General features: G+C 37.0%; 1 protein-coding gene across 1 annotated transcript in view; it reads right to left on the bottom strand.

Moving 5' to 3' along the window:
* Positions 1 to 27122, bottom strand: part of LOC129739768 (high-affinity choline transporter 1) — a 103028-nt gene that overhangs the window by 73770 nt on the left and 2136 nt on the right. The window lies entirely within an intron of this gene.

The following is a 27122-nucleotide window of genomic DNA, read 5'->3' as shown; positions in this document are numbered from 1 at the left end:
CATAGCTCAAGTATTCCAGATCACCACTGCCCTTCAAGAAACTTTGGTGAGACTATTTCATTATAAAATATTTATATCGAATTGCATATTTTTGTAGATTTTGAAATGGTTTACATCATATTATTCAAATTTTCGAAGGTGATGGAAAGTATTAGTGAAACATGAGAAAGAAAAAACGTAAGCCGTAAATATTATGTATTTTTCGTAAAAGATACAACGGCTGACCGGCAGAATTTGAACCCGCAATTTATGCTCGCGCGCGTGTTCAAGTCCTGGCGGTGAGCCGTGGTATCTTTTTCTTAAAATTCATTACATTTACGGCTTATGTTCTTTCTTTCTTTGATACCTCATGTTTCACTAATACTTTCCATTACCTTCAAAAATTTGTTTATTTTCAGGTACAAAGATGTACCAAGACGAATTCATAACATTAGTATTGATCATATTATTCATTAATCATATCTGCCAAATAGGATTACACATAAACATTATGAAACGTCCGGAGTTGCGTGAGCTCTCTGCACCTTAAAAGTTTATTTAGCTGTTTCACATCATTTCTACAATGTTTACTTTTAGCGCTATGCATTTTGATGCATTTTCAAAAGCAGTGCTTGAAATGAAAAGTGTTTTGAATATAAATTGTACATTGTGCAACACCAAATGCAAGATAAGTGTAGTCACCCAATGCTTAATATTCTATAGCTGATTTGATTAGTTTAGCAATGTGGGTTTTTTCATAGGAATTTAACCCATTAAGGTCATTCTTCCTAGAATGTTATGTTTGTGTTTTACGAAGACACTGATTTTACTGTTGGATTTATTTGAAAAATTCAATCCTCAGGAAACGAGCACATGGAATGTGTTATGTGCATTCGAATCGCTCTTATACGATGTACTCGTTCTATGTTTGTTATTTTTAAACAAGATTCCGAGCGATAACGAAACGATAGCCATACATAGATCCCAAGAGATCCATTTCAATTCAAAAGATAAATGAACAACCGATTTTAATTTCGAGCTTCCCAACAACTTGAGCTCTGCTCCGATAGGACACCAACCAAAAAAGTTACTCGAAGGATGTCACGTCCGGTAGAGACCAGTATCAACATCATCATTTGGCCGCCGACATCATCAGCAGCGGTCCCAAATAACTTTGATCCCATTTCTCGTTTGCGCCTAACAGTATGCTTTAGCTTTCACCATCCACCCAGCAACATTTTCTACTCCCTTTCTGCACCCCCACTGAAAAACGTGCTTTGTAAGAACTACCTATTTTTGTATTTAGCTTGCTTATAGCTACACTACGCTTTAGACTTCAACTTGTCAGTCAAGCTGGAAGTAGATCCTTATTATTTTTGATTTCTTGCAGAAGTATAAAGCTTGTGACATAGCTCAGTTGGCAAGTCAGTTGACTTCTGAGCCGATGTCCGCGAGTTTGAGCCCAAGAGTAAACATTGAGCACAATTGTACCGAATAAGTTCCAAAACATTAGATTTCAAAATACTTCTGAAAATATTTTTTTTTTTTATAACAAACAAAACGTTCGACACTAAACCGAATTCTGAAGTATACATATACTGAATCTGCATTCTGCACATTTATTTATTTATTTATTTATTTATTGATACTTGCAAAGTAAGAAAAAATCCTTATCAATTATTGCAATCGGTTTTCAAAAAGCTAACTAATCTAATTACAAAAAAGTAAAGTAAAATTATAGCCTAAACATTAATGCATTAATTGTTTTCTCTGTTGAACCATAACATACACTTTTCACGAAACGTTGCAATCGAATTAAGAGATTTTAAATCGTTAGGAAGAGTATTCCAAATATCAATACTACGTACAAAGAAACTATTGCCATAATGTGATGTATTATTGCTGGGAATGACAAAATTAAGCCTACGTCTACTTCGGAACGGAACTAATTTCTCAAAAAGGTAATGTGGTTGGGCGAAACGAACAATTCTAAACAAGGCAATACATGACCGTACTTTTAAAAAACAATTAAATTTACATCCTATCAAATTACTCTGAAGATGAGTTACTCTTGAGATTCTTCCTAGATCATAAATCCAACGAATACAACAAATCAGTGCCATTTTAAGTCTGTAAATAGATGGTGCAGATGCATTCAGAAGTAATTCGCAAGCATAGATAAAATGTGGATAAACTAAGGTTTTGAACAGACGAAGTTTGATGCTACTTGTTAGCATATTTGCCGAAACGCGGAGGGTACGAAGGCAAGCATAGATTTTGCCACATTGAGAATTGATTTGGGCATCCCATTCAAGATTATTCTGAATTGTCACTCCTAAGCTTTTGATAGAACTTACAAAGTTTATTGGAACCGAATCTATAAACAAATTAGGAATCTCGCTATTATCACGCTGTCTACTGATGAACATTGCGTTAGTTTTTGCTCCGTTTATTGGTAATAAGTACTCTTTGGACCACCGATTAATTCGAATTTTGAATTATGAATCTGAATTCTAAAAGTTCCAAGTCTGCATCTGAATTCTAAACTCTGAATCTGAATTCTTTTTTATTTTGGTGCGTTTTATTTAAAGAGTGATTAATTTATTGTTTATTGTTTATTGTTTATTATATTGGTATCATCTGACAAAGGTGGGTGTCTGAATGAATAAAACTTAAATCTAGGTTTACATAAATCGTTTTCTAGTTTCTTAGTCGTTCACTCATGCTATGCTCAATCCGTTGTTTGAAAGTTGCAATGGACACATTAAAATCAAATAGGGTATAATTACGGAGGAAGCATATTTTTGCGGCACGAAGGGGGTCGTTACTGCCATAGAGCGTACTTCGTGGTTCCAACGAGAGCCAGTCTCGATTCCGAAGGGTTCGTTCTGGAGCATAAATGTTACAACGGGAAAGCAGCCAACAGCAGTCAATTTCATTTCTCAAGATCTTTGCCACGAACAGTGATCGACCAATGGAATGACGATCCGCCAGCGTATGGAGTCCAAGCAGAGCACATCGTTGTGGATAAGGCGGTAGATTTAACGGGTTTTCCCAAGGTAGTTCACGGAGAGCATACCGCACAAATCGCCGTTGAATTGCTTCGAAACGCGCAACCCACAAAAACTCAAACGGCCACCATACCAGATTCGCAGATTCCAATATTGATCGAACCAGGCAGCAATATAAAGCTCGTAGGCAGACGGGATCGGTGAATTCTGTACTCAGGCGTATAATGAATCCCAGCATCGAGTACCACAGAGTAATGGGGCTTAAAAGTCATATGACGGTCCAATAAAACTCCAAGATCCTTTATCTGATCCACACGTTGCAGTGACTCACCCAGTATGCTGTATTCATATATGAATTGATGTTTCCTCCGACCGAATGTAATAACACAACACTTAGCAACGCTTAAAACCATTAAATTATCAGCACACCAGTTCACAACCATGTCCAGGAAGCCTTGTAACTCGTAACAATCAGCTAAACTGTTTATGACCAAAAATATTTTTAGGTCATCCGCATACAGGAGAACTCCACAGCCAATCAGAAGCAAATTAATGTCATTACAGAACATTGTAAACAACAGAGGGCCCAAGTTGCTACCTTGTGGAGCCCCAGACTTTGGAATAAAATCAGGAGATTCTGCAGAGCCAATTCTGACAGCTAAACGGCGATTCGTAAGATAACTTTTTATCCAAGCACATAGTCGTTCAGAACATCCCAAACGTTGCAATTTTTTCAGGAGAATATCGTGATTCACTGAATCGAATGCAGCCGAAATATCAGTATAAATTGCATCAATTTGCTTTCCGCCATCCATTTGTGATATGCAATATGATGTGTCAAATTCGTGGTTACCGATCGTTTAGGGAAAAATCCGTGCTGATTTTCAGAGATCCAGTTCCGACAAGCTGAGAAAATTACATCGTTTACGATCCTCTCTAATACCTTCGAGCAGGCAGCTAGTGATGTGACACCACGGTAGTTGAGAATATTTTGCTTATCACCTTTTTTATAGACTGGGCTCATAAACGATCTTTTCCAGAGGTCGGGGAATTTTTGCTGTTCTAGGGACCGGTTAAAGATGTGAGTAAGTGGTTTCACTAAAAGAGTACGACACTTCTTAAGAACGCACGCCGGAATTCCATCCTGTCCGGCTGATGTAGTATACTTCAGTTTATCAATGGCTTCAAGAACCATTTCCTCGCTTATAGAAAAAACATCCAGATTCAACACATCTATGGGTAACCGTGTGACGGCTGCGAAAATTTGATCAGCAGTTGGCGATAGACCAGAGAAAACACTGGAGAAGTGCATCGCGAAGAGGTTACATTTTTCGGCAGAAGACGTTGCAATTCTATCATTTAGATGGAGTACCGCAGGCAGACCGGATTCCTTCCGTTTTGAGTTGACAAATTTCCAGAACTTTTTCGGATTGCGGCGAAGCTCCCTTTGCGTACGAGCAACATAGCGTCGATAGCAAAAACGGTTGAAACTGCGATATTTTCGTGTAGCAATGTTCAATTTCATTTTAGTGAAAGGGCACCTGGAGCTAGTGAACTTTCTAAGTAATTTAGAACGTAACTGTTTTAACCGCTTTATGCGTCCATTACTCCAGGGAGGTCGAAGAGGAGGTCGCACCAAGGGTACTGAGTTGTTAAAAACATCATCCAAAATTGAGCTAAATACTCTCACAGCAATATCAACGTCCGTACAATTGAGGAAATCCGTCCAATTGATTTCAGAAAGGACTCGATTCATCGTGTCAAAATCTGCGCGATTGAAGTTGCGAGCTGAAGTATCGAACGCCTCATCAAAATCGATAGGGTTTGGAAAAGAGATACCAAAATTGAACGGAGGATGGTACGTGTCAATCGGAACAACGGCATCGATGGCCTCAGTGACCGAGCTTATTGAGATAGAATCGTCCGTAAAAACCAAGTCCAGCGTTCGGTTTTGAGAATTGCGTAGAGAGTTTCTTTGATCCATTCCATTCAGTTGCATTCCATCCAAAAGTGATGCACTAGCCGATGTTAATACTGAAGTAGAGTCTATCACCATACTGTTACTGTCACCACGAATCCACGTCAATTGCGGTTGGTTGAAGTCACCAAGAAGAATAACGCTGCACGAAGGATGTTGCAATCTAACTTCAGATAAGCCATCAACATGCTGATCGATAATTGATCCATCTTGACTTGTTTTCACCCTCAAAACATAAGTTATCACATCACATTGAAAAGATACCACTGTTTAAGGAAACGATTGATTTATTTTTCCTTAATTTAGTTGTTTTCAAGTTTGTCCTTACTTACTTACTTAATGTTCCCGCGTCGATCCTCCGGTGCATAGGTGCGTACGTCTCGGTGGTCGAGTGGTTAGCATGGTAAGATGGTACTCGCTGGTCCACTGATGGCATGGGTTCGATTCCCATCTCGGTATTAAATGTTAATCTTGAGTTGTCCATGTTATTTATTCAGTCTGTAAGCCTAAATCGGCTAAGACGGTGTGTGTTGTTCATAGGGCCGTGGTAAAAGACCTCCACTGTGGACGATTCGGAGCCAGCGTCTTCACTTGGTCCCAGTCAAGATTCTCGTCGACAGTTCGGATTTCAGCGGCTAAGCTTCGCCTAGCGGGATCATTAAGTAAGCCTCTCTGCAAATCTCGTTCTCATTTCTTCACAGCGTGTGCCCAATCCATCTCCACTTACGTTCCCGAATCTCGATTTCTAGCGCCCATTGATGACACCGGCGATCCAGTTGCCAGCCCCCCAAGAGCTGATGATACTCGGCAGGCAGCAATTCACAAATACTTGCAGTATTTGACGTTTGAGTTGAAGATTCGCATTTTCGTTCGTAGATAGATCTAGCGTGACCGCCAGATTAAGATTCGCAAACGCAAATCGGGGCTTTCTGATCCGGGTTTCAATGCCTTTTCTGGTACCACCGTCAGGCGTTATCTGGCTACCAAGATTCTCTAGCAGCACTCCACTCTCTCAACTTGTTGTCCAGCTACCTCTGGAGCTGAGGTCATTGATATGCATGTCTTGTTGTCTTTAGGCGAGCAAAACATTATCGTCTGCCAGGTCAAGGTCGTTCAGCTGTCCCATTGTCGGCAATCCTCGGTTTGGTCTACAGTCAATCGATCCAGTCAAGATCTCATCCATTACGATGAGAAAAAGTAGCGGTGATAAAATGCATCCTTGTCTCACTCCAGCAGTTAGCGTGATTGGTTCGGACAAAACACCGTCATGTAAAACTTTGCACGGAAATGCCTCGTACTGTGCTTTGATGAGATGGACTAGTTTCTCTGGGAGCTCAACGAACACCAGAAGAGAGTCCTGGAATTCGTTGAGTTGTTCCTGTATTATTCGTAGCGTTGTGATGTGGTTTACACATGATCGTCCGGATCGGAATCCAGCTCGTTGCCTTCGGAGTGTAGCTTCGATTTAATCCTGAATCCTGTTCAGGATAACTTTGCAGAGTACTTTGAGGGTTGTATAGATCAACGTTATGCCTCGCCAGTTACTGCACTCTGTCAGGTCTCCTTTCTTCGGGACCTTTACGAGGATACCCAGAAACCAGTCGGCCTAGGACTGGTTTTCAGTAGGGATACAATCGATCCCATGTGCTTTGTTGGGTTTCATGGCTTTGATTACCGCTTCTATTTCAGCCAGCGAGGGTGCTTCCGAGTTGACGCCATTTATGCGGCTTACTGTTGGCACTTCGAGCTGCGGGTTCTGTTGGCCATCGCTATTCGTGACTCGGAAGAGTTGTTCGAAGTGCTCAGTCCATCGTTTGAGCTGATCTGTTCGATCGGTCAATAACTGACCTGCTCGGTCTTTTAGCGGCATTCTTTCATTATTCCTAGCACAACTGAGGCGCGGAGAAATGTCATAAAGTAATCGGATATCTCCAATGACGGCGGCTCTTTCTCCCTCTTCGGCTAGGGAATTTGTACAGGCTCTCTTGTCTCGTCTACACGCTCGTTAAGCTGCCTTCTCCAACTCCATTACTTTATTAAGCATTCATTACTTTATAACTTATATCGTTGATTATTAAAAACCGTTTGTGTCATTACAAATTTTATTTTTCATGAAACAAATTTTAGACTCAATTGATTTTTTTACTGTTCTTCTCAATGCTCAACTTATCTCAAAAGGGTTTTGATAAACTACACAAGGCCACAAAATTCGAAATTTTCCAAGGTGTTAAGAGTTTAAGAACTTATTATGATTAATTTGGGAGCCCTTAATTCAAATATTTAATAAGTTTATTTTTCTATTAGCTTATATTTTTTATTTTAAATAACTTTTGAAAATAGGTAAAATTCATTTAAATAATGTCTGCATTTTTTAGCAAAACCTTAAAAATATTAAATAAAGGTTTTAATTAAACTAATTATCAACTTTCCTTAAGACCGCGAGTACTTTTAAATTCTGCGGAAAAAGTTATAGATAATTTCTATTTGTTTCCTTAACCTCATTTTGTAAAATCCGGGAGTTTGAGTGACGCCTCTCTCTAAAAAGTAACCTTTATTATAGACCTCAGCATAACGTTTGACCAAAAGCTCTCATTTGTTCAACACCCCGCGACCAGTGCAGCCAAAGCCTTTGCTTTGGCTTCCTGAGTCGGAAAACACTCAGCTTTGAGGACCCGTATGCTCTGAAAACAGTTTTCTGCTCATTGGTACGCGGTGTTTTGAAATATCATACTGTAAGTGTTTTCGTCGAAGCCTGTTGATTTCCCAGTGCATTTACTGAGGGCTGTATTTAATTCGACTCCTGAAAAATCAATGTTCATACCTCCATTTTGGGGAATGGTCGGCGGAGGCAAGTATTCAGCTAGCGTTTTAGGATTCAGGATATTCACTGGTAGTGAAGCTTTTTTTAGTGTACATACATATCTGTTAGATGATTGGCTATCATAAAACCATTGCTTCTCAAAATAAACTCAAGAGACTTTGAGTCATTAGCTACACGAAAGAGGATTATACTATTCAGCAACTAAAATAACAATCAACATTATTGGAGCACGAAATCTGTAAGGATCATCTGTTTGATATCGATAATCCGGATATCATCGGCATATGTGGTAACGAAGGAAAATTACTTATCCTAGAAAGCATAAATTACAGTGATTAATATCTTTATAAAATTAAAAACTTCGGCTAAAAAAAATAATAAAAATAAGACGGCATCATAGCATCGGTGGTAGTCCATTATCGACTATCGACCGTACCGATTTTCAAATAAACCCTGGTTGTATCGAAACGCGACGATAGCAAACTGAGAAGGCTACACATCGATAGATCCGTTCTAAGTTTAAGGGAGCTTATCTGAACTAAAGTTTTAATGGTTTTCATATTATATTACTAGCTGATCCTTTTCAGATGCACTTCCGAATTCATTTTAAAGTAATAATTGCAAAAACATTAGTCGATCAATTTTTCTGTCGTCTGCTGCTTAATTTGAAATATTGAATCAATTGACCGTCCAAAAAAACCCCGTGTATAAATTTCAACTCGATCGTTGCATAACAACGCAATTATTGGCCAAAAGTTTAACCCCTTCCGGTGGCCTCTTATACAATCTTTGATATCTGAAACCAATCCCTCAAAACTTCTGTGTGCAAATTTTGTCAATATTGCTAAAAACAGTAAACAAATAATTAATATGGACGACCCGTTTCGTCGACCTCTGGCAAAACTTTTGAAATTTGAAAACAACTGCCGTCCCTGAAAACTACCTTGTACAAATTTTTATCACAATCCGATGTATAATAACGACAATATCGCAAAAATATTGAAAAGTTAATATGGACGACCCTTTTTGCCGGCCCCTCACACTTAATTTGATACCTGATCAATACTTTAATTTGGATAGGTGAAATCAATTATTTGTCCCTAATAACTCCTAAGAGCAAATTTTCATCCCAATCCGTTGTTTAAAAACGTCATTATCACTAAGATATTGAAAAGCTAATATGAACGACCCCTTTTGTCGGCCCCTCACACTAAATTTGATACCTCAAATCGATTGCTCGTTCCTCAAAACTACCGTGTACCAATTTTCATCTGAATACGATGTATAATAACGTCAATATCGCAAAAATAGCGAACAGTTAATATGGACGACCCCTTTGGCTGACCCCTTACACAAAATTTTACACATAAAATTGATTGCTCATCTTTTAAAACTCTCATGTGCAAATTTTCAACACAATCCGACGAAAAATAACGCCAATATCGCGAAAACATTATTTGTCATTTGTCTTGTATGGACGACCCCCTTCAGAAGGGGTCATCCAAAAATCTGAAAACATTTTTCATCCTTCCTGGTCATACAGAAATTGCTTTTTATATATATATTTGGATGGATTAAAATTCAATTGGGAAAAATAAGAAAATAACAAAAGATTTCGATACAGGTAGCTATTTTTCCCTTTTTTTCTCGAAGGTTTCATCAATGTTTTCTTACTTTTATCTATTAAAATACTTATGCGTTTCACAAAATTTAACACTTACATATTTATATTCAATTCTCGAGATAGTTGTCAATAAGCCTCACTGTCAGGAAACTTTAAAAGTATAGAAGGATCAATCAGAAATGAGTCCTTTTTAATTTTGTTTTAAAAAGTCTTCATTTTTTATATACCTATGTTTTTAAAGTTTCACCATTTGAAATTTTCAAAATTTTTGTATTAAAGCCTCATTCGAGCTAGGAGTTTCAGTAGGAAACTTTAGGAGCATGAGATGTATGGGAGCACGTTTATGGGTGGATTGTAGCGATCTCTGCATCTACCGTTTAAGTAAACGTGAGTCACTTAAAGCGACTAATATACCCTCTCCCTACACAGTCCGCAGAGTTCGGCCAGGGCACCATCAACATTCTGTGGGAGCAAGTTTTTCAACTTAAGAGATTCTATAGTCTGAGGCAACGAATTGGAAGACTTTGCTTCTTTTGAAATTATAAGTCAGGAAGTGTAACATCTTCTAGAAAAGAATGTGGTGCAATTCAAAAGACTGTCTATTCATAAAACCGAGAGTTGACGAGTAGCGTCAACCGAAGTTTTAGGCGGCTGTTTATGCGAATGCGAATTAAAATTCAAATGAATTTCACGCTTTTAAATCAAATTTCCCTTCATCGAAGTACGGGAAAGTGTTCCTAAATGCTCCTAGCGGGTTTAATACGCCTACGTCCGTTTGACGAAATGGCTAACAAGACAACATATCTAATCAATGCATTTTGAGGGTAATACGCTTTGAACATAAGGCAAGAAAGAATTTTATGAATTAATCAACTCAAGAAAATTAAAAATTCATACAAGATTTTGATACCTTTTCATGCAATATTTTGACTTTTAAAAATGATACGTAAAGAAACTTGGGTGGTTTTTGTTGCTTATTCAAATGAATTTAAAAATTATAACAAATTAAAGCTTTTATGAAAGTTTCATAATGATAAGAAAGTAGAATAAGAGTGTTTTTGTATGCCCTTATCATGTTTGTAAAATGCCTCTATCCTAAAATAACAGGTTAAATAGAATAAATAGATGATTTTTATTATTTCAACTAAGAAAGCTCTAACGAACATCTTGCGAGAGGTTTGAAGATCTCAAAACAGATTCGATAAAATTTTGGATGAACTGCCTTCATGATATGACAACTTTTGTTTTATTCCTTAAAATTATAAAGCACATAGATTTTTATAAAACTTCAGCTTTGTCGTATGGAAGTCATTAGTTTCTAGCATTTTCAATGAAATTATGCGTGAATATTGCCGGAAAATAAGATATTTTGTCTTAAACATAAATAGACGCATTTAGCCCCCACAGTTTGAGGTTTAGAAATTAGACCACAGTTCATAATAAAATCCTTTTCTTGAAAACTTAAAGAGATTTCAACATAAAAATTACTCTTATGTATAGAAAACAGATGCTTGCTCATGTGTACATAGTTTTTGTACACATATTGGATTTCATATTCGATAAAATCAGTATTCTGCTTAATAGACGCATATAGCTTGCTTTTCCCCCACCCACTAAGCTCATAAAATATTTAAACCAAAAGAAAAGTCATGCTCAACCTTCACTTTAGACACAGCGCTGTATCCTTCCAAGCAGACATGAACAAAAACCGGAATGCGACCCCACTTTCAAGAACTGTGACAACGTGAATTAAAATCTTGGGCCATTGTATTCTTACCCACCCTACATATCTTCCTTCTAATGCACTTCATACTATCGCAAACCACAAAAGAATCAATGTAACGATAATCAAAGTTTATTACGCTATTTTTAGAACTGCGCTCAATTTCACCTGTTTTGTCTACATGGGTTACATGTATAAACGAATGGTACAAGGCTCTTGGAAGTTCGAAGAAAATGGTATATTACTTTCTTATTTAACCGGGCTCCCAGGTTTGCGCACATATAAAAAAATTATAAGAAAATTTGAGGAATATGTTTGTTGTATGTAGACGATTTTTTTGCTAGAAATCTTTCTATTAAACTCTGTTAAAGTGAAACCTGTTCTCAACATAACAAGCCGTTTTGAGAATAAATATTGGAATTTAATGTACAAAAAATCTGGCAACACCGGCTATGAGTACCGAAAAATTCCTTCACCATCGTTTGAAGCACGTTCCACTGAATCCAAAGCCACTAAACATCCGGAGAGAAAAACATTCCCGTAAAAAAGCATTTGTTTACGAAAACTAATTCCTCCCACATTTTGTTCCATCAACCGCCCACTTTCTACATAATATGGTATCTTGAATGATTTCCTCTGCATGCGCTCTTCCTCTCTCGGCATCAATGAACGAAACACACACAACTGTAACGAAGCAATCCAAATGACGAATGAGGGAGAGAAAATTTTTCATCAATTTTCCTTTCTTCAGCGGAACAGAGGTTCATTCTCAACACAAATGAACACAAGAGCTTTTTATGATAAGCCACCCCCTGAATTCACCACCCTGGATAATCGAAAGGAACGAACTCACTCTCCCACCACCCACTTTTGGAGATATGCTTCCAGATGAACCTAACTGTTCTTTTTTTAAACTCTGTACGTTTGTCTCTCAGAATTCTAGAACATATGACATGTGACATTCCGCCACATGACGATTCAGGAACTTAATGATCGATTTAAATGATAAAAAAGCAGTACGAAACAAGTGTGCAGTTACACACGTAACGTCCCAGATCGAAAAATCGACCCATATTCGATCTGGATTTGGTCCGTTCAACTGGCAAAACGGCCCAAAACCAAACCATGAAACGATGGACCAATCAAAGACCATGATGGCCCTAAATAGTATGGTGGTCTTAGATTGGCAAAAGTAGACGAGGGTTGGATGCGGTGGAGGGGGCGAAACACAACCGAAGTTTGACCTGGCTGGTATGCCAGGTGCCCTGATTTGTTTTAGCCAATTATGAAGAATAAGCGTTTTTATCAGAAAGATAATGAAATATATAAAAAAATCAAATTTAATTGTAAATTGTAAATTTGGAGCAATCTCAAATAACCTGAATAGTACGAATGCAAAGTGTTTTTATATGTAAAAATGGAGATCAAATAATTATAAGAGTAGGGAAGAAGGTGAATGTAGAGAATAAGCCCTTAATAGAAAATGCTTTGTAAAATAATTAGTGAAAACTAAATGAAAATTTATTTGAGGACATTCACAGAGAAGAAAGACGACAATTGTTCCAATTATTTCAGCTTTTTATATCAATCATCAAAATGTAGTTGATTTTTTCGCATTCAACTATAAATAGAATAGATTAAACTAGATACTGCTGATTGGCCATATGCATTAAACTATAATATTATACATAAATTTAACTATTATGGTATAATAGATTCAATTATGAATACGATAGACTCAACCACAATTGTATAATTGAATTCAGGCATTCAACTATAAATATAGATTCAACTATAATTGTATAATTGACTTAACTGTAAATATGATAGATTGAACTACAATTGTATGATTGACAGTAGGCATGAAACTATAAAAATAATAGATTCAACCAGTGGTTGGTGTTCTCAATTTGCTGGATTTCAACTCCAATTTGCGTATCTTTATACGATAGTGTAATTTGTTCGCCCAGCGCAAAACCATTGAATCTGAATAAAAAAAAATGGCCGAAGAGATCAGAACCGAACCGGCTCCTTTGCGGGACAAATGGAGAAGGTCATCCTTTCCGAAAAATTCCGTAAATCTGTCCTTATTTTTGATTATGTTTTACTAATTTTTATTTCCCTTTTCATTTTGTTCCAGGTAATATCACCAGCTCCGTTTTCCGGGATTCGTTTTGCACGCTTTGATTTCGGTGTTGATTCGCCTTCAGTTCTCGAAGTCAACAAAGCCAATCCGGTGCCATCGTATGACAAATCAAAATTTATATGCCCCTCAGTTTCAAGAACTATTCAGCAAGAGAGGCCGGTCAATTCGATCGAAACTACCCAGCAAACATGAAATCGTATCAGAAATGATAACTTAAGTCGTTTACAATGGTGTAGTGAATCGCAATTCCAACTGCATTAGTAAAAGATCATATAACATGTCGTCTAAAGTCAGTTTAAATCAGATATTTGTTTATTTGTTCATATGTTTATCTACATATATAAAAAGCAATTTCTGTATGTATGTTTGTTTGTTTATTTGTTTGTCCTCTATACACTCAGCCGTCTTGAAAGCTAGAGGTCTGAAATTTGGCATGGATGCTCATTAGGACCAGGAATGATGAAAAATTTTTTTAGATTTTCGGATGACCCCTTCTGAAGGGGGACGTTACTTTATGTCGGATTGTGTTAAAAATTTGCACATGAGTGTTTTGAAAGACGAGCAATCGATTTTAGGTGTCAAATTTTGTGTAAGGGGTCGTCCATATTAACTATTCGTTGTTTTTGCAATATTGACATTATTATACATCGTATTCAGATAAAAATTGGTACACGATAGTTTTGAGTGACGTGCAATCGATTTGAGGTAATTTCAGTGTAAAGGGCCGGCAAAAGGGGTCGTCCATATTAAATTTTCAGTATCTTAGTGATATTGACGTTTTTGGATTGGGATGAAAATTTGCACATATGTAGGAGTTATTAGGAACACACCTCTGATTTCACTTATCCAAACTAAAATCAGAGGTCGTCCATATTAACCATTCACTGTTGATGCGATATTGTCGTTATTATACATCGGATTCAGATGAAAAAAGGTACACGAGAGTTTTGAGGGACGAACAATGGATTTAAGGTATAAAATTCAGTGTAAGGAGCCGGCAAAGGGGATCGTACATGTATTAACCATTCAATATTTTTGCATCATCGTCGTTATTTGATGTCGGATTGGGATGGAAATTTGCACACGGTAGTTTTCGGGGACGGGCAATCGATTTCAGATGTCAAATGTTTTGCCAGGGGTCGACGAAAGGGATCGTCCATATTAATTAGTTTTTCACTGCTTATAGCAATATTGACGTTATTACCCAAGCAACCAAAAGTCTCATATCTACTTAAACTCGTGCCTCCAAAGTTCGAATTTCGATGAACAAAGGTTCCAAAGAGATTTGGTACCGAATTTTCTCGAATGTGAGCATGGAAGTTACAAAAGGAAAAAAAAAAGTTCCCCAAATAGCTTTTTTTGTGACATGTCAATCATATCCATACAGTATAAAAGTTACAAATTAGGTCTCAAAAAGCCTTCTGTGGAACTCAAGTTCCAAGAAGTTCCTCATATAGCCTTTTTTGTGACATGTCAATCGCATTATTCAGAATAAAAGTTTCAAATTGGGTCTCAAATAGCCTTCTATGGACTCGAACCCAGCAAACATAACATCGCATTAGAAATGTCAGTTCAACTCGTTAACAATGTTAATGCGAATCGTAATTCCTACCAAACCAAGTAAATGATCGTAAAGATGGTTGGTTAAAGTCTACCGACTCGGATATGACAAAATTGCGCCATGTTTGCAAATTTGTCTCCCGCGTGCGGGATTCAAGTGAGAAAACAACCTTGTTGTTCTCTCTGCGATTAGCAGTGCAACCAGATTTCTAAAAATCAGAGGGTCCATTTGGTTAAACTGTCCAATGAGAGAAGCAGCAAATATTGTGGCTGGCAACGGTTTGCATGCATTGAGAGCGGAACTTGCGCTCTCTCGCATACTGTCAGGATGTACGGTAAAAGGTGTTGTATATCGTTCAATTTTTACAACACTTATCGCATAAGCCAGTAGTTAAAAATATGTATGTATATTGCCTCCACTTTAGTACGTAAATGCTGTTTTTTCGAGTTATATAAGATGATTTTATAATGTATATGAAACGTATAGCAAAGTTTGTTGAGAAATATACCTACAAAAATGTTAGCTGGGAAGTTCCAAAAAGTTCCTCAAATAGCCTGTTTTAAGACATGTCCGCCATTCTATGAATATGAAGTGTAAACGAACATCACAAAAGGGCATATAATAAATTAATCATTTTTTGGAGCATATTTACTTACTACGAATTTATCACACATTGAAAGTCAGTTGAAGCAATTCATTAATTAATTATCAAGATAAACTCAAGAATTTGTATAATTTTTAGCTTAACAGTTATAAACATAGAATTCTATTTTTTTTTTTTTAAAACCGATATTATTCTAACGGATGATTGATTTATACGCCGTTTCGTAATGTTTCTTAGTCATAATCAACATGCGTCTTTGCTGCTGGCTGCCCTTGCAGGTTTTCTAGGAAGCTTATATCCACTTCGAATTTTAGCTGCCGGTAAGGCAACATCTAGGCTTGGCGTCGTGGCAGCATGTTTGGCTATCATCTCGGAGGATCGGGTTCAAATCTGGTACCAGGACTAATTTTTTCCATTAGGTTGTTTGATTGCTTGAGTAAGCGAATCAAATAATTGTGTAGCAGAACTTAAAAACAAAGCAATTAAGTAAGATCAAATAAGGGAGGTGATGTGAGGAATAAAGATGGATGCCGAGAAACCGGTAGCACCACATGGGCTGGTGGTGACCAAAGTAAGAGAGGAGAGGAGAATTATTTTTTTGTTTTCGCTGATCAAATGTTCACTTGTGAGCTGAATAGAAGGCCGTTCAAATCTGTAATGGAACTTCAAAGTTTCAATAAGAACTTAAATTTTGGGCTGAATAAAACGAACTTCAGCACATTGATTATGCTGATTAAGCTGTGTTCGACCTTTTTAACGAGATTTTTGGTTGCTTGGGTATGCAATAGATTGCTTTGAAAATTTGCACACAGGAGTTTTGAGGGAAGAGCAATCAATTTCAGATATCGAAGATTGTATAAGAGGCCACAGAAAGGGGTTTAACTTGTTGGCAGTAATTGCGTTGTTATACAACGATCGAGTCAAAATTTATACACGGGGGTTTTTTCTCACTGTCAATTGATTCCTGATATCAAATTTAGTAGCGGATGACAGAAAAAGCGATCGTCCAATATTTTTGCAATTATTACTTAACAATAAAATCGGAAGTGCGTCTGGAAAATGCTTGGCAATTGACTTTCATAAAAACTGTTCATGACATATTCCAAGTTGAAAGCGAAACGGAGTTCGTATGGGATCAGCTAGTATGATATAAAATCATCTATTTAGGTGTCTTAATGATCTACTTAATATTATTTGTACATTACAAGATACTTTTCCTAATTTCTTGGTTGGTCACTTAAGTCAGATTCCATACGGCGTTTGAAAGTTGAAGGTATATTGTTGGAAATACCATACTTTTTTCTCCGTGTTACAATCTCATAAACAGGAAAAAGAGATGAAGAGAGAGATGGCGTTCACTCAACGCCGATTGACGAAACAGATGCGTTGAGGTTATTGCATTCAGCATTCTGTTTTTAAAGAGATGTTTTGCGACGTCGGACGATTTGCAAAAGTTGGAGAAAGGCAGTTGTTTCAGTGAAGATGGATTACACGGTAATTTTAGATTATTCAGAGACTGAATAATTTCGGTTCATGGATCACACCATGTATGAAGATGAAAACAACTGAGTTGGAATCCATCAAAATTCTGAGTTGTTTTCATCTAGCGAGTTTAAAAACCCGGGACTTTTTCGAGCAAAATCGATTAAAACTACTCAGAGCAATTTGAAAACACAAAGAAAAAACACTTTGCAACTGAAAGACATAAAAAAGAGGAAGTGATCAACGATATTTTTAAGGTAAAAGTCTTGTTTATTGCAATGTTAGATAGTTTTAACAATTGCCCTTGTTTTTAACAGCAATATCCCTCCAATTTGAACTGGTAACAAGTGTCATGGTGCCTTAAAGTTCCACTCGGGTCAGAATTTTTGAGCCGCATCCGGCAGCAGAACATCCACACAAAAAAGGTTCCTGCTCTACGGGAACAGCTGCTCGAAAAACGGAGAGCAGAAGAACGTTTGCTTTCTTTTGCTTTCTTCGGTGCATCAATTTGGATCAACATTGTCGGTTTCAGATCAACTGGAAATGCTGTATGGTCACACTCGCCCGCCCGGTGGAGGATTTAATTCAAAAAATTACGCTAGACGATTCCGTCGGTCCAGCGCAAAATGAATGTATCGCTTCAATAATTCAACAGTCCTCATCTTTTGACAACAAAACAAACAAGCATATGCCAGGAAATTAAAACAAACAACATATTCACGCATTTGTTTCATTAGACTGAATTGAATCCGAAATTTCTATTTACTTCTTTCAAAAATATAATCCCTTTCGAAACCGTGTTCAAATTTTAAAAATTCTGAGTTGTTTTGGCTCAGACCGTTCAGATGCTGCTTAAAAATGCCTGATTGAAAACAACTCAAAATTCGCGAAAACCCCTATTATTCATATCTGAGTTGTGCCGTTCTAATCAAAATTTGAGTTTCCCCAGTTTTGGCGAATTTTGAAATGTTTTCCTTCAAATTTGAGTCAGGGAGAATTAGAGTGTAGAGCTGCGGATATGACATGTATACTAATTTTATGTAAAAAATAAAGTGCTTCGAATAAAATGAATTCATTAAATACCCGAATCATTGCTTCATTTCTGGAAATCTAATTTAAATAAAATAAAATAAACTTAAACTCAATATGGTTTTAAATATTTTAATCTTTGGTCTACGATAAGCTTGTGCACAGACATACACAGACTTTTTTCCAAATTTCTCTGATTTTTTATCTCAAACACCTCAAACCACATCCCTGGTCCCCCTTTTTCGTAAACACTTCAGCCAGCTGTCAAAACTTTTTTTCAAAATATATGGCTGATCGTGCGATTTGGCATTTGATACCACCATACTAAGGCCATCATGGTCCTCTATCCGCACGGTAAATTTATATAGATTATTCAGAGACTGATTAATTTCGGTTCAGCGGTCGCATCATGTATGAAGATGAAAACAACTGATACGAAATCCATCAAAATTCTGAGTTGTTTTCATCTATTGACTTTCAAAGCCTGGAACTTAGCGAAGACGCATACGTTTTCGAACAAAATAGATGAAAACAACTCAGAGAGTTCCAAAAACCATTGTTGATTGTTTGGATGCGATGGTCTGAAACAGTTGACGAAATAATCAAGGTAAGTTTCAATTTTATTTTCTATTAGAAATTAAGTGGTGTCGAAAGGAAATACAAAATTGAACAATTTTATCTTTTCTTCCAGCAATCTCTAAGGAAGCCATCATTCACAACTGTAAGTTTAATTTTCTCATAATTTTGAAGTGTAAATGATTTTCATCAATGGTGTTTTTTTTCTTGTCTTTTCAAATCAGCTCAAATTAGACAGAGTGTGCGGTGGGTGGGTGGTGGGTGAGCGTGTCAAGTGGGACAGCACGAAGCTCCACCGGCTGGATGCAGTCAAATGACTCGGTGGAACTAACTTGTGGTAAAAATAAAATTAACCGTATAGAAATGCACGCATCCATCTTCTAAATACACCGTACAATCGTCTTTTTCTTTTTGCAATCAGAAATTCAATTCAATACCGCTTTGAAATTTCATAAATTTTTGATTTTTTTTCATTCAGTCGATCCATGAACAAGCCTAAACCACCCTGAACAAAAACAACTCAGAATTCGCGAAAACCCCTACAATTCATTTCTGAGTTTTACCGCTCTAATCAAAATTTGAGTTTTCCCAGTTTTGGCGCATTTTGAATTATTTTCCTTCAAATCTGAGTCAAGGAGAATTAGAGTGCGGCTCAGGTGGCTGATTTTTTTGCAACTGTAGACAACAACAAAATGTTAAAATAACAAAGCGCAAATTTCCAAAAAAAAAAAACTAAACTTTTATGGCTCGTAAAAAGCTTGAATAGATGAGCTGAACATCAATGCGAATTCCACGCATCAACGTGGCGTTGCTTTGTTTTGAACAAGGTCTGGAAAATAGAAATTTGCTGCCGCATTTTATTTTTTTTTTTACTTTTCGATAAAAAAAACTGAGAACTTTTTGAAAAAAGTTGTAATAGTTCAAAATAAAGTCTCTTGCCGGAATCAAACAAAATCAACAAAACTATTGTTTTATAGATTAAACATGCTCAGTTTGATGAATTTTGTAAACCTGTTCAAAACAAAACTTCCTTAAAGACTTCAAAAAGTTTTGAAAATGATCATTTTAAAGAAACAAAATTCGTTACCAGCTCACTGCATGGTCGATGATTAAAATCAGACCAATTTGACATTTGAGATTATTGTTTTTGTTTTTTTTTCTGTATCCAGCCCTGGGTTTCGATATCCTCCGTCAAGAAAGACACAGGATTAAGAATACATATGTTGGAAAAACGCATGTGTGATTCTGCCATTTCTCAAATCTCTTACTATTCAGTCTCATTATGGAGAAAATTTTATAGTTCAATTTAAAATGTTGATGTTCTTCCAATATGTGCGGTTTATGTGTAGATTTGTGCTAAGAATGTACTGAAAAATGTCTGGACGAATGTTAAAAATCTTATTTTACAGACAAATCCTGGCTTATGGCAGCCCAGTTCTTTGCAGAGTTTGTGATGAAAAATACAGTTGCACAACTGATCACACTGACATGCTGGATTGCCAGGTGCCCAGATTTGTCTGTAAAACCAAGACTTTTGACCCTTCGTCCAGATATTGGTCAGACACAGATTTTGCCCAGATTTTTGCTGAGAGTGCCCAGATTTTACAGATTTTCTAAATTGAGTGATGAAACCAAGATTTATGCATCGGATTTGATCCGTAAGTGCCAGATTAGACTGAAATCTCGCTTGTATTCATTGGTATTTCACCAAGCATTCATTACCAATTCTTTTTTTTAATAAGATCAACATGGTACGTGGTAGGAAACAGTGTTCTTAGCGCGATAATAACCTGAATACCACAGGAAAACAACATCCAACCCCTCCCCCCCCCCCCGCTCACACGCACCGTCAAATGTCTCGTTTAGTAGCAAATTTGTGATCTTCCCTGTGCACAGACAAACACAGACTTTTTTTCAAAATTGCCCAGATTTTTACTCCTCAACACCTGGCATCCCTGCTGACATGACACTTTGAACAAAAATTCGACCACTTTCTGGCTATTTTTTGTCAAATTTTGCAGGTTCGCAACACCAACGGTAGGTGGCGAACCTGCAAAAGTTAACAAAAAATGCCCAGTAGGAAAAATGTACCTGATTATCACGATTTTATCGTAGAAATTGCCTGTTTTTTGACGTAGAATTACGTCTTACGGCAACACTATAGGGGTGCAAATTGAAATTCGCAAACGGTTCTCGCGTCACGAAAAACGCCTCTTTATCGGACATCCTTTCCGAACAATGTTTTGTTTCGGCTGTGTGTTGGTACACCAATATCAATGAAGTGCATATACGAACATGAGCGTGGAAAGTTATAAATATAACTGCCGTATAAAATTTTTTGTGATGCTGTCGTTCTTGTCTACAGTCCCGGCTCTAGCTGCCGCTCACTCAACAAACGCCAAGCAACCGAGAGCTCCCTCCGAGGTCCCAGCTAAGTCAGCAGAAAAAAGGTGAAATTGAAAGCTGCATGAAGCATCATTCAGTTGATTGCCGCATGAGATTCGCTGTCTGACTGTTTGAGGGCAAGCAGCTACGAAAGCTGCTGCTGCTGCTCCTAAGCCAGTTCGTCCGCCCAACAACAACCAAAAATAGTCCTTCTCAGGACTACAAATTGAGAGTTCAAGCATTGCATTGAATATTTTTCCAAATATTTTCATGACAACTTTGGTTCATTATATCCAATACACGTTCGTGCACTGCCGGCCAAAAGTTTGGGATCTCCTTTCCAAAACATGAAAATTTTGTTCAGTAATATCTCAGTCAACTGACGAATATTTCACATCTGTTGATATCATTTAAAAGATCATGACCAAAAAAACTATGTTAAGGGGGGGGTAGGGTCTAACACTTTAAAAAAATCGATTTTTTTATTTTTTTTATTTTCTTATTGTAAAACATTTCAAGAATGTTGTGTCAAATTTTCAAGTCAATTGAAGCAAAACTGTAGAAGTTATAGGCCTTTATCTCCTCCTATCTAATACTGCAAGAAAGCAAGAGCAGAAACTTCAAACGCGTTTTTCTCGAAAGCACATTTTTAAAGTCCGTGGACATCGTCATTTGAAAACTACTTATCCGATTCTTTTCAAATTTGGAACATATTTTCTACATATAAAATACCAGACCCCAACGTTTTTCTTTTTTGATTTTTTTACCTTGGGGAGATTTTAGAGGTGAAAAATGGCGGATTTTTAAGTGAAAAATCGTAGTTTTTACTTCAAACAGCCACAAAAATTTCATAAAAATATTTTTAAGTAAAATAAAAACGATGGGGTCCAGAAAAACATCTATTAAAAATATTTTGCTCTGATTTTTTGATTTCAGATGATTCTGTGCTGAGATACAGTGTCCACCGCAAATCCTGTTTTCTAAAAGGCATCCTCGAAAATGCTCCGTCACCGGCTCATTTTTCAATATTTTTCTACGAAAAAATTACTTAATGTTCTTTTAACAATGCTTTGTATAATGCAAAAATTTTGAATACATTTGTTTGAACGATAGCTCTAGAAAAAAATTGTGAAAATGGTGTTTTTTTATACCCGTTAGACCCTACCCCCCCCTTAAGGCAAACAGGTCCTCAGCACCTCGTAAGTTTTGTTCGAGACATATTTCAAGGGATTTTTCTAACAGTCACATTTTTTGTAAAAAATATTGGAAAATAATCAACTCAGATCAAGTACAACTCATGAACTTTCAAATAAGCTTATTAGATTAGCGATAAGTTGTTTGATAACAGAGATACAGAAGTATTAAAATTGCATAATTTTAGACCAATCCCAAACTTTTGGCCAATGCATCATACTGTGTGGTGATCCCAAATTTTTGGTCGCTAACTTAAATAGTTATTTTGTATAATTTCAAGTATAAGACAATTTATTTGCACAACGTTTTACAAATGTGTTTTGATAAGTGTGTTTCCAAGTTTTTAAGAGGTGATCCCCAACTTTTGGCTGGCAGTGTACTTTTGATTGAGCCGGGAGAAAAACCAACGGATCAAAGCAAGCTTTTGTTCATCGATACTCTGCATCACGTGTGTGTTCCACCTTTTTTCGGTATTCTGCTTTGCGCTATACCTTTATTTTGGGTACGCTACGATCTTTTCGGCATATAAAATAAAAATTTTTGCGAATTCGATTAGTCGCCCAACAACTTTTGAACTAAACACATGCAATTTCTACTCGGGCTTGGCTTTATAGCTTCTGCGATAGTATAACAATGCTTAGAGGGGTGGCGCTAGAGCTTGTGACTATTTGGTTAACATATTGCAGTGTTAATGATTAAGGTTGACTACAAACGCCACTTGCGATAGCAACAAAAAATTAAATGAACCAGATTTTTTTATGTCTTTATTTGAAAGGTCATAGGCTGGTTCACATCTGCGTGAACCAGAATAAGAATAACTAATAATTTACTTGTTGTTGAACCTTTGAGTTCTCGTTGATACAAACTTTCGAAAATTGTATATGAAAGGCAATATAGTTCAATAAAGACAAATTTGAAATAAATCATTAATCAAATTTTCGTAAAATCGATAGAAAAAAGATGTCGTAATTCTACGTAAATCTTGTGGTTGTGTCTAATATACAACCTCTCCAACTTTTTAAGTTGGGTGGCACTCTCTAACTGGGATAGTATTTCTTCTAATCGATCGATGCGCACTAGACTGCCCCAAATTTGAATGGGAAATTTAAAACCTGTGAAATGTTATACGCTGCAGGCTAAAATTGATCCTGTGCCTAGTACAAGATCTCATGCCAAATTTGGGCCAGATCGGACCACGGGAAGGGGTCGCTCAACGAGCCTGAAGTTTGTATGGGATTTTGAGACATTTTGTTCGAGAGGAACATGAAAAACCAGTTTTTCGTCAATAACTATTGTCTCTCTCCTTCGACCGATTTCTTTCAAAAACGGGTTTTCTTGAAGCCTAAACTATGACAAATATTTCATCAGAAGGTTGCATTTCAATTAAAGTTAAGATAAACAAGTTATTAAGCTTCAAAAATTGGCTAACTTTTTTAAGGGTGACATTCATCACTGTTTTAATGAGGCGACTAAATGTCCGATCAGGACACTCAATGTGAAATGCATGCCGTTTCGTCAAATAATGACCAATTTTAACCATTGTTGTTGCGCTTGATTGACATTTTTAATGTTATTCTAATATTTGAGTTTGGATGATATTCACTTGATAGTCCGGAAAGAAGTAAGAGTGGAAAAATACTTGACAATTTGAAAAAAAATTGCATAATCACAGGGGCTTAGGAACATGACTGGACGATTTGTGAAGCCAATAAAAAAGCCAGTTTTTCATCAATAACTTTGGTTCCCGCCGGCCGATTTCTTTCAAAAACAAAAATGTCTCAAAATCCCATATAAACTTCAGGCTCGTTGAGCGACCCCTTCCCGTGATCCGATCTGGCCCAAATTTGGCATGAGATCTTGAACTAGGACTAGAATCAATTTTAGCCTGCAGCGCATAACATTTAACAGGTTTTGAATTTTTCAAAAAAGTTTGGGGCAGTCTATTGTACATATTTTCGCCTTATGGCGGGGTTTATGTTTCATCTTTTCTACCTAACTCAGGGTCTTTTTTTCTCAAAAAATCTATTCAGAATGGTTGTTACTCTCAGACCCAACCGCCAACAATTTTTTTTAGATTGAAAAGCTCATGGACCAAAGCTTTATGAAGCCAATAAAATGATAATTTTTCGAAAAAAGGTCCTTTTACATTTTTCTCACGTTTTTATTATTTAAGGGGGGGGGTAGGGTCTAACGGGTATAAAAAAAACACCATTTTCACGATTTTTTTCTAGAGCTATCGTTCAAACAAATGTATTCAAATTTTTTGCATTATACAAAGCATTGTTAAAAGAATATTTAGTAATTTTTTCGTAGAAAAATATTGAAAAATGAGCCGGTGACGGAGCATTTTCGAGGATGCCTTTTAGAAAACAGGATTTGCGGTGGACACTGTATCTCAGCACAGAATCATCTGAAGTCAAAAAATCAGAGCAAAATATTTTTAATAGATGTTTTTCTGGACCCCAACGTTTTTATTTAACTTAAAAATATTTTTATGAAATTTTTGTGGCTGTTTGAAGTAAAAACTACGATTTTTCACTTAAAAATCCGCCATTTTTACCCTGTAAAATCTCCCCAAAATAAAAAAATCAAAAAAGAAAAACGTTGGGGTCTGGTATTTTATATGTAGAAAATATGTTCCAAATTTGAAAAGAATCGGATAAGTAGTTTTCAAATGACGATGTCCACGGACTTTAAAAATGTGCTTTCGAGAAAAACGCGTTTGAAGTTTCTGCTCTTGCTTTCTTGCAGTATAAGATAGGAGGAGATAAAGGCCTATAACTTCTACAGTTTTGCTTCAATTGACTTGAAAATTTGACACAACATTCTTGAAATGTTTTACAATAAGAAAATAAAAAAATAAAAAAATCGATTTTTTGAAAATGTTAGACCCTACCCCCCCCTTAAGCAGTAGCTTTCTTTTGATAGATAATGAAGGTGAATCTTTTTATTTACATCAAAAATCGTCCAGTCATGTTCCTAAGCCCCTGTGGTTATCCATTTTTTTTTTTAATTGTCAAGCATTTTTCCACTCTTACTTCTTTCCGAACTATCAAGTGAATATCATCCAAACTCAAATATTAGAAAAACATTAAAAATGTCAATCAAGCGCAACAACAATGGTTAAAATTGGTCATTATTTGACGAAACGGCATGCATTTCACATTGAGTGTCCTGATCGGACATTTAGTCACCTCATTAAAACAGTGATGAATGTCACCCTTAAAAAAGTTAGCCAATTTTTGAAGCTTAATAACTTGTTTATCTTAACTTTAATTGAAATGCAACCTTCTGATGAAATATTTGTCATAGTTTAGGCTTCAAGAAAACCCGTTTTTGAAAGAAATCGGTCGAAGGAGAGAGACAATAGTTATTGACGAAAAACTGGTTTTTCATGTTCCTCTCGAACAAAATGTCTCAAAATCCCATACAAACTTCAGGCTCGTTGAGCGACCCCTTCCCGTGGTCCGATCTGGCCCAAATTTGGCATGAGATCTTGTACTAGGCCCAGGATCAACTTTAGCCTGCAGCGTATAACTTTTTTAAAAGGCGGGTCATTTGGGGCAGTCTAATGCGCACTCTGGAATCGATATTGCATACTGTTGGAAAAATTATCCAACAAACGAAATGGAGTGTCCAGTCAGTATGGTCAGTGGTTGCACGGAGAATTCGATTTGTAAAATCTAATGTTTCATTAAAAGCAATCGATGCGCAATCAGAAATCGATATTGCGTACTGATAGAAAAATTATCCAACAAAAGAAATCGAGTGTCCAGTCAGTATGGTCAGTCAGTAGTGCGGGGCATACATTACAACACATTTTTATAAATGCGATAGAATTTGAAAAAATTCTGTCGCTGCGAATAAGATTTGCATTGTGTTTGACACTGCTTGAATGAGCGCGCAGTCGGTTTGAATAAAATCGGGTTCGAATTTTTTTTTTGCAGCAAACCCTCTGTGGCATTGTGTATGGTGTTGCCTGTACAAATTTCAGGCCACTTACTCTGTCCCAGCCAGGGGAGAGGTGGTTTTTTCTGTTTTAAGTGGGCCATACATTACACTGCATTTGTGCAAATGCGATGAAATTCTGTCGCTACGAATAGACGGCACTGCTTTAATGAACGCGCAAACTGTTTGAGTAAAATCGGTCGGGATCGGGAGGCTTTTTACAAACAACCCTCTGTGGCAGAGTGTAATTTTAGGCCATTTACTCAGCCCCAGGGGGTGGAGAGGGTTTTTTTGGTGCTGTTGCTGTTTTCGCCAGCAATCGTTTGTGTTCGCGTGAAATATGTTTGTATAGTGTGTGGGCGAGCATAGAATCAAACACAATCGTCGTGGAATCATCGAATTTGCACAAGCCGTTTGTGTAGTCTATGCCCGCTTTAAGTGAATATGTGATGAAATTCGATGAAATTCTGTCGCTGCGAACAAGGTGGGTGTATATTCAGGAGGTGTCCCGATTCAGCCATTTTGGCTATGTAGGCTATGCAACTATGCGGAACTCATGAAGTTTGTTTACCAACAAACCACAGAAAAGCTGAGCAAAAAATAAACAAACTCATTGAGAGCCCCCCTCACTCCTCGCCTACTTACTGTGAAAGTCGGAGAACCTAGTGTATCTAAGAACCTTGGCTGCGAATAGATTTGCGTCGTGTATGGCACTGCTTGTCGGGATCGAAATTGTTTGTGCAGACATGATGAATGGAGCTGTCTGTACAAATTTCAAGCCATTTACTCAGCCCCAGCCAGGGTAGAGGTGTTTTTTTTTTGTTTTAGTTGCTGTTTTCGCCTGCGATCAGTTCGCACAGTTCGCACGAATGTGTGTGGTCGAACATAGTTGCAAAGTGCAGATAGTCGTCGTGGAATCACTTACCCTTCTGACTGCACACTCGATTTCGTTTGTTTAAATAATTTTCCAGCAGTACACAATATCGATTCCAGAGTGCGTATCGATCGCTTTTGAAGAAATACTATCCCAGTTGTTAAAATGCCACCCAACTTTAAGGAAA

This window comes from Uranotaenia lowii, chromosome 1, assembly GCF_029784155.1.
Source record: "Uranotaenia lowii strain MFRU-FL chromosome 1, ASM2978415v1, whole genome shotgun sequence".
Taxonomy (NCBI): domain Eukaryota; kingdom Metazoa; phylum Arthropoda; class Insecta; order Diptera; family Culicidae; genus Uranotaenia; species Uranotaenia lowii.
The sequence above is the reverse complement of the archived record's forward strand: the minus strand, read 5'-3'. Positions and strand labels throughout refer to the sequence as shown.